Source organism: Benincasa hispida, chromosome 9 (assembly GCF_009727055.1).
Source record: "Benincasa hispida cultivar B227 chromosome 9, ASM972705v1, whole genome shotgun sequence".
Taxonomy (NCBI): domain Eukaryota; kingdom Viridiplantae; phylum Streptophyta; class Magnoliopsida; order Cucurbitales; family Cucurbitaceae; genus Benincasa; species Benincasa hispida.
The window spans coordinates 47133249-47141725 of NC_052357.1; positions in this window are offsets into that span (position 1 = coordinate 47133249).

Sequence of the window (8477 nt, forward strand, 5' to 3'; positions counted from 1 at the left end):
TGGTAGGACTATAAACCAATTGTTCATTAGAGAACCAGTGGAGACTTAAAAAGTAAGATGTATTATAAGGGTAAAAAGGATAATTTTGACCTAGCTGTAAATACGAACAACCAATGAAGGATCGACTTACTGATCATGGTTAAATCAAGTGGACAGAATTATATCTACAATAACGTATGTACAACTACTGAGCTATAGTGAAGTGTCTCAGTAGTTAACGAATATTGATTAATTTGGTTTAAAGAGTTTAGCGAATTAATCTTAGGTCGTTGGAGCTCACGATCTGTAGGTCTATTAGGTCCCTCTACTAGCTCGTAAATCGATTAAACCTTATAATAATGTGTTGAGGGAATTTGAAATGTTTAAATTATTGGGAATATCCTAAACTCATAATTAGTAAATGTTGTTAACATATTCTATTTATCAATAAAAATGTTGTTAAATTTTTTATTCAATAAATTACTATTGATATTGCATCTTTCTATGAAAATCCAATAAACAAATCTATGGCTATAACATGAATACTTTAACTTTAAGTAGTGACATAAAAATTGATCAAGTTTTAGTATGTAGCCAAAATGGCCTATAAGTATACGGATGAGATTAGGTACCTCATCTTGGTGACACTATTCGATGCGGCCTATTTTGTATACTGATACAAATGATGTGATCCAAAAATCATTCATGTAGAGATAAATGAGTATGGCATCATGTGCAATGAGTTTGCATAAGACCGGACCTCGAAATAGTCACTTTTCTTTATAACAACCATTTACTGTTAGAACTAACTATCTCAAACTCAATGACCTAGGATAACTCGATCTTAATCTTATGCTGAATATGAACTCCTGTTTATTCGAGATTATCCTTTGATCTGCAATGTTGAGAGTAGTCCAACAGCACTACTCAATAAGCCTTCCATTTTAGGGATAAGACCGGATAGATAGCTATGGACGTAGCTTTGCAATATGGAATTCACTCCTACCTCATTTAGGGTTAGCAGATGAGTTGTTCTCTTAAGCGCTGATTCCTTGTCTTGAACAACGGGGCCCCGCCCTCTCATGGAAGACAGGGTTATAATTTATAAGTTGGACTATAAATCAATGGTGAAGGAACTCTAATTACAGAGGACCTATGAGCAGAAGTGGATCGTTCCAAACTCCAATGTGAAAGAACTCAAACATTTACAATCAAACAGAAACGATTATGCATTAAAGATAACTTACAACATGTTTCTTATCAAATACGAAGGATGAGAGAAACAATACCTTTGAATAACTCTTACTTCACATATTTCTCTCGAAAAAACTCGAACGCATCGATCAAGAACTCGAACTCCCTCGAACACCAGCAACGAGTAAAACTCGATCCTCGAATAGAACTAGACACCACCACAAGATTTCCTTGGTATTTTCAATGTGAGAATCCATGAGTTGTGGGCTCTAGCTTATTTTGGATAGAGAGAAGGATTGGAGTGAGCGAGGAAACGATCGAGTAGACGATGACAATATCGTGTAGCAAATGAAAGTCTATCGCATAGACTCGACACTCGATCGTTTAGAAACGAGTACTGTCGTATAGTAAAACTCGATCCTATCGTTTAGTCTTTTGATATGTAATCTGATTACTTGTTGCCGTGTAGAATGAATAGAAAAACCATTTTTCTTCTCTATCCCACTTAACCATAAAACCGTCTAACCACCCACTAAGGGTGGTTATTAGAGAAAAAGAAATTTAATTATCTTATCATTAATAAATTATAAATAAATAAAATAAATAACTTACCTTATTATATTTATAACCTATTGTTTTAATATTGCATCATATGCAACATATAAACCATAGTTCTTTTTCTCTTTTTATGGCATTTAATATAAATCATATTTATATTAATTCCTCCAATCAAATAATAATGTATCAAATACATCATATCAATTATATCATATATAATTGAATTAATTTAATTATATCACATATAATCAAACTTCCTCTTATTAATTTGAACATTTCAAACTATCCCAAAAACTGATTCTCAACTAGAATCCATTGAGCTACCAAGGGGACATTATGGACTTGTAGCTTAAAGCTCCAACGATGTGCGAATAACTGACTAAACGCTTTAATCACATTATCCACTATCCATTAACTGTCGGACACTTCACTAAAGACCTATAGCTGCACTCTTCGCACTACAGATATATTTCTGTGTCCAATTGGATATAACCAATCAACAGTACAATGACCCTTCACAAATCGCTCATAAGTACAGCTGGACCAAATTATCATTTTGCCCCTGTAGTTACATCTAACTCCTTAAGTACCACTGATTCCTCTAATGAACAATAAACCATAGTCCCACTGTGATTAAACTCTTCTCGGGTCAAAAGAAAGTGTGGTGCCATATTGTTCAAGTCCCAGAATCAGCCCTTAAGGGAGTAATTTATCTACTTACCCCTACTTCAAGGAAGGAATGAATTTCATCTTGTGTAGTTGAGTTCAAAGCTCCCCAATCAGACGAATCCCCAAAATGCTAGGCTTGTTGAGTAGGCGATCTAGCTACTCTAACCCATGCAAATTAAATGACTGCCCTCATAGGCAGGAGTTCACAACTCACTCAGGATTAAGATCATGTTACCTATGGTCATCCTAGTGAAATGAAAGTCTCAATTATAAATAGTGTTATATAATGAGACTAAAAATTTCATGGTCAGGTCTTATACAAACTCTTTTGTATATAATATCCTCGCTCGCATGTCTAATACATGAATGATGAGGATCAGATCATTTGTAGTACTTTACAACATTTGTAGCACCTACAAAGCGGGCCACACTTGTAGTGTCACCAGGATAAGGTATCTTTATCCATATACTACAGACCAAAACACGATCCACTTATATGTCTCCACATACATGTTTAATTACAACGATAACCATGGATCTTAGTTCATTGGTTTGTGGTTAATGCAACTAAAATATCTCATATTTCATAGGCTGAAGTGAATAAAATATCATATATTCTAAATCACAAAGTGTTTGTTCATACAAGTATTTACAAACTATAGAACCCTATGAGATTTAGGGCATCAACACCAACAAATTGTTCAATGGGGGATCAGTGGGAGCTTAAGGAGCAAGATGTATTTACAGGGGTAAAATGATAATCTTTGATCCAGCTGTAAATACGAACGACCTGTGAAGGACTGACTTACCAATTATGGTTAAAATGGACAGAGATATATCTATAGTGAGGAGAGTGCGATTATTGAGCTATAATGGAATATCTTGGTAGTTAATGAATAGTAATTAATTTGGTTTAAAGAGTTTAACCAATTAATTACAAGTCGTTGGAGCTCATGATCTGTAGGTTCATAAGGTCCCTTTACTAACTCATAATTTGGATTAGTAAATTGAGTAATCTTGAAAAGATTTGAAACTAGGGTTCAGAATTTGAAATGTTCAAATTAAATTAGAGTTCTATTTATTGTATTTGATACAATTCAAATGTTTAATTTTATCGAAATTAAACGAAATTGGAGAAACGGTTAATGTTTAAAATAAGATTTAATTATTAATTTCATTATGATGGAATTGTTTTATTAATTTAATATTAGATATTAAATTAACAAAATTAATTAAAAGGTTTAATTAGTTAGTTTTATTTAAAAATTAATTAATTGAGTTTATATATATATATATAACTAATAATACAAATAAAATAGTTTTATTTGGAAAATAGTTTTAGAAAACAATTTTGAAAACAAAAACCAAATTTGATAAAATTCAAAGTGGAGATTTCCAAAATTTGATAAAAATAGTTTTATTAGATTTTTTTTGTATCTTGACAAGAAAACAATGTCAAGCAATTGACGTTAAAAATTTGCCCATCCTGGAAGAAGCTAGGTGAACAAATTTACTTGCTTTCTTTTATTGCTTTTCTAGCTTAGTTTTTATTTTTCTTTTGTAGGTCCCTCATCTTGGTCTTGTGATAACTTGTAGAAATACAAGTTATTTATGCTGCCTTATCTAGATATTGCAGCCAAAAGAGAAGGAATATGCGTCAATTGTATGAAAATTAGCTCAGAAATACAGTAATTATGAATTATCGTAATTACACCCACTAACATCATTAAGATGGTAGAAGAGGATATTTCTATTCTGTTTTGTAGGAAACCAAGTCACCACTTGCGATCAAGGCTCAACGAGAAACTGAATAACGCATCTCCGTCACATTGCGCCCGTCAAACCACAATGAAGAGACGATTAACGCAATGACGGCGCAATGCGACAGTCGATCCCGAGCTGAATTTCAACCGCATGCGGTAATAAAAACAACACCGCATGCGAGCACACGATCGAAAGATGCAGCTAAGCAACGCAAATGTGGAGGATTGTGAAACGTGTACAACTAACCATTGTGCAGATTTGACGGTCTAATTGCATAATAGAAGGAATATTGATTCCTCCATCTTTGGAATTTTCATAACAATAAGTGGGGTCCACAAGCTAGGAGTCAAAGCTTTTCACCTATAAATACCCCCATAGAATTCAGAGAAGATATACTTGATACGAGGCTAATTGATGCAAGATTATTGAGAGAAAAGCTGAGCTGAGTACTGATCAAAGAAATCTAGGAAGAGAAGAGACAAGGCTGAGAGGTGAGTATCAGTGCAATTCTGCCAAATCCCTACCGTGAAGCTCTGTGCTTAAATCCCTGCTACCGGTTGAGCAAGCCTGAGAGGGAAGCTCATCCTTCCGCACGATCCATCCATGCCGGCAAGCAAATCTTCATTCAGATCGACGCCAAGACATTGGCACTTGTTTGTATTTGTTTCTAACTCTATTTCATCAATTGTATTTCATTTTCTTAATCTCTTCATTCACAAATCATGTATCAGACGCTAAATAGTTTTATTGTATGTCTCGATCATTTCCATTTCCACTTCTCTGTCTATTTCCATTCCTCCATTAATCGTTTTCTCCATGAAGTTTTCTTAATCCCTTGGTAATTAATATGGATTAAACGAGTAACTTAATCAGTGTTTTTGTAGCATAATCATTTTATCCCAAATCTAAAGATGCCATCTAATATGGATTAAAGTTGTTTTCTTAATCCCTAGGTAATTAATAACTTAATCATTTCGTCCCTGTTTCACCACAGAAATATGGGAACGCGGCCGATCACCGAGAGGTGTACGCCAAGGGAAAAGCGGAGCAGTACTTATATCTTTAACACAATTAAGGAACTTATGCTGCTTATATTAGTTATCTTTTCTATTTCTGCACCGCACATAAGACTTACCACCGCATTACACGATCTTTGTATAAGCTTCACAGCCAGCCTTGACCTCGGTATCTTGTATCATCATAGTTTACGTTTATTTTATCGCAATTTATTTTATTATCGCATATTTACCGCTTACCTTTACTTTATAGCATTTTTAAATACTTGTACAAACAACTTTATTAATTTGAAAAATCCTTAGTCGCATATATCATAAATATAACACAATTATCCTAAAACAATCCTTGTGTTCGACCTCGAATCACACCGAGAAACTTGCGGTGAAATTATACTTGGTTTCAATGCAAGGAAACTTGTGACAATGCACAGCATACTACAAGAACATTCATTAATAACGCATATCTAGAAGTAGTATCACATATCATTGCATAAAATTTGCGTTACAAGTTTATGGCATAGACTTGTAGCTTAGATTAAAGTTATGTCATCAAGTTTATAGCAGCGTTGCCGGGGAACTGGTAATAGGGACATGGACTTGTATCATGCATGAGATATCGTAGTGCGTGTGCTTAAAATAAAACCCTCAAAAATTATGTCACCAAGTTTATGGCGTCGTTTCCGGGAATTGGTTAACGATTTATTGTTTGAGTGTTTTTGTAGTATGTGCAGGACAGATCTCTTTGTACTGGTTGTTTATCGCAAAGAGCAGTCTGATGGCTTATGAGTATTGGAGTGATCTAGAAATCCTAAGCTGACCCAGAGATCAAATGTATTTTTCGCGCAGGAGCACACCAGGACCAAATTAAGCATTGGAATTTCAAAAACTATGGCTGTGGAGAATGCAAGGTGCAACGCATTCCCCATAACTGGTGTGATTCCCGAAAGAAGTAGATCAGCTTTCTTCCCATATACATTGCGGGATGAGACTAGGAAAGGAGCAATGTCCCTGAAGACATTGGGCCTGTCTCTTATACACATCTAGATGTGTATAAGAGACAGCCCTAGGACATTGGGCAGGCAAGCTGGACCGCCTGCAGAGATGTGGATTGTGCTCATTCAAAAAAACGCATCTTCCGGTCCATATCTCACATATATATTTAAATGCTTTCTTTAAATTTCTGTCTTATTTAATTCCTGAATTTTCTCTTTACTTCTTCATTTAATTTGTTTCATGAATTTATGAATTTATTCTTCATTTATTTCCCTTGCATTTATTTCTGTATCGTCTTTAATTCTTTTAACTTTTCTGTAATTAATGCATTAGTCCTTAATTGGTGAATGAATGAGAAATAAATAAAAATTTATTGTTGCAAGTCATAGCGTTGATGAAAAATAAATAAAATGAAACAATCAACAACCAGTATGCAAGGCGATAATGGACGTCTCTTGAACCAATAAGATACGCTTTGCGTCCACACAACTCAACTGTGTTGAGCCGAGGGGTGTGTTGCGCGCGTGTGTATCCTTTGCCCATCCTAAGCTAAATGCACTATGTTGAGGTAGTGATGCGCTGGTAGCAATTACATGCGCCCGATCCTCCAGAAATGTGTTTAATTAAGGGGTGTGCTGCGGGGATGTATGTGTTGTGGTCTGTCCTCTGCGAAGATATAGTTGCGTTGATGAGCACAATGCGTTCATCTTTACCTTGCATCCATTTGAATAAAACATTAAAGAAAATTCTTTTTGCAATTTGAGAAGTCCAATCGTGCCATATTCCAACGAAATGATGAAGTCTGTAAATGAAAGGACGTTTTTTCTCAAATTCCATAAATGAGGGAAGCTTGAATGATGGGCTTTTTGAGTGTCTCGAGGCCTATCGCCGCAAAAATCGCATTGGGCCCACTACGGCCCAACCTATAAATAGGAACCCTTCCCCGTCTGTGAACTCTTTACCTCATTTGCAAACTGAAAACCCTAGCGCCCAACATACAGAGCTTTCTTCTTCCCCGAACCCTAGCAACCTTTCCTGTTCTCCCAAGCTTTAATTTGAAATTTTATTCTTAATAATTTGGCTTGAGGATAAAAGTCGGGTGATTTGGTGATCTAGATTTGGGATAAAATTTGGAATATGCCCAAATTTTAATTTGACTTAATAATTTGGCTTGAGGATAAAAGTATCATAATTTAGATTTGGGATAAAATTTGGAATATTTATGCATATTCCAAATTTTATCCCAAATCTAAATTATGAAACTTTTTTCCTCAAGCAAAATTATTAAGGATAAAGTCTCAAAATTAAAATTTGAGCATATTCCAAATTTTATCCCACCTAAATCACCAAATCATACTTTTATCCTCAAGCCAAATTATTAAGTCAAATTAAAATTTGGGCATATTCCCAATTTTATCCCAAATCTAGATCACCAAATCACCAGACTTTTATCCTCAAGCCAAATTATTAAGAATAAAATTTCAAATTAAAATTTGAGCATCTTCCAAATTTTATATCAAAATCATCCAAATTTAGGTTCTTATCTCTATTTCCAAATCAAATTAGGGGAAAGATCTAAAATTCATCCCAAATTAAAATATGGCCATATTCCAAATTCAAGTTATTCAAGGTTGAGTTTTTATCTTCAATCAAAATAAATTGTGGATAAGGAAAAAATCTCAATTGATCTTTTATTGAAATTTAGGCGTATCCCAAATTTTATCTTAAATCTAAATCAAATTAAATTGTGAAGAAACTAAAAAATTTGTTCGTAAATTTGGCCATATCTCAAATTTGATCCCAAACTCAAGTTAAACTTATGTACTAAACTCATAATTTGGCTGAAACATCAATTGAGATCAAATTCAAGAACAGATATATTTGAATTTTGATTCCAACTTTATATTTTATTATTATTATTTTTAATCCTATGGTTGAAGCTCATTCCCCTGTGATCTTTTTTTTTTGCAGAACAATGGTTTATTTCACCGAGCACGTCTCATCTGATGAGAGGCACCTCGTGATTCTTAAAAATCGGAGTCAGCCCATGAAAGGACTCAACCTTCCTGTGGCAAAATCGTTAGTCGGTCCTTTTGCTGATCGCTAGCCAAGTTTAAATGACAACATGATTCTTTCCAAATTATCGACGGAAGTACCCATGATCCGAGGAGAGCATGCATGGATCTTGCGATCTACTATTCATGAGGAAACCCCTAACCCAGATCGAGTGCTAACTCTCAGACATCGTATAATTGAGGGCCAGGTTCGCTGGAGCGTTATGATAAAAGTCCCTGGAGAATTCAG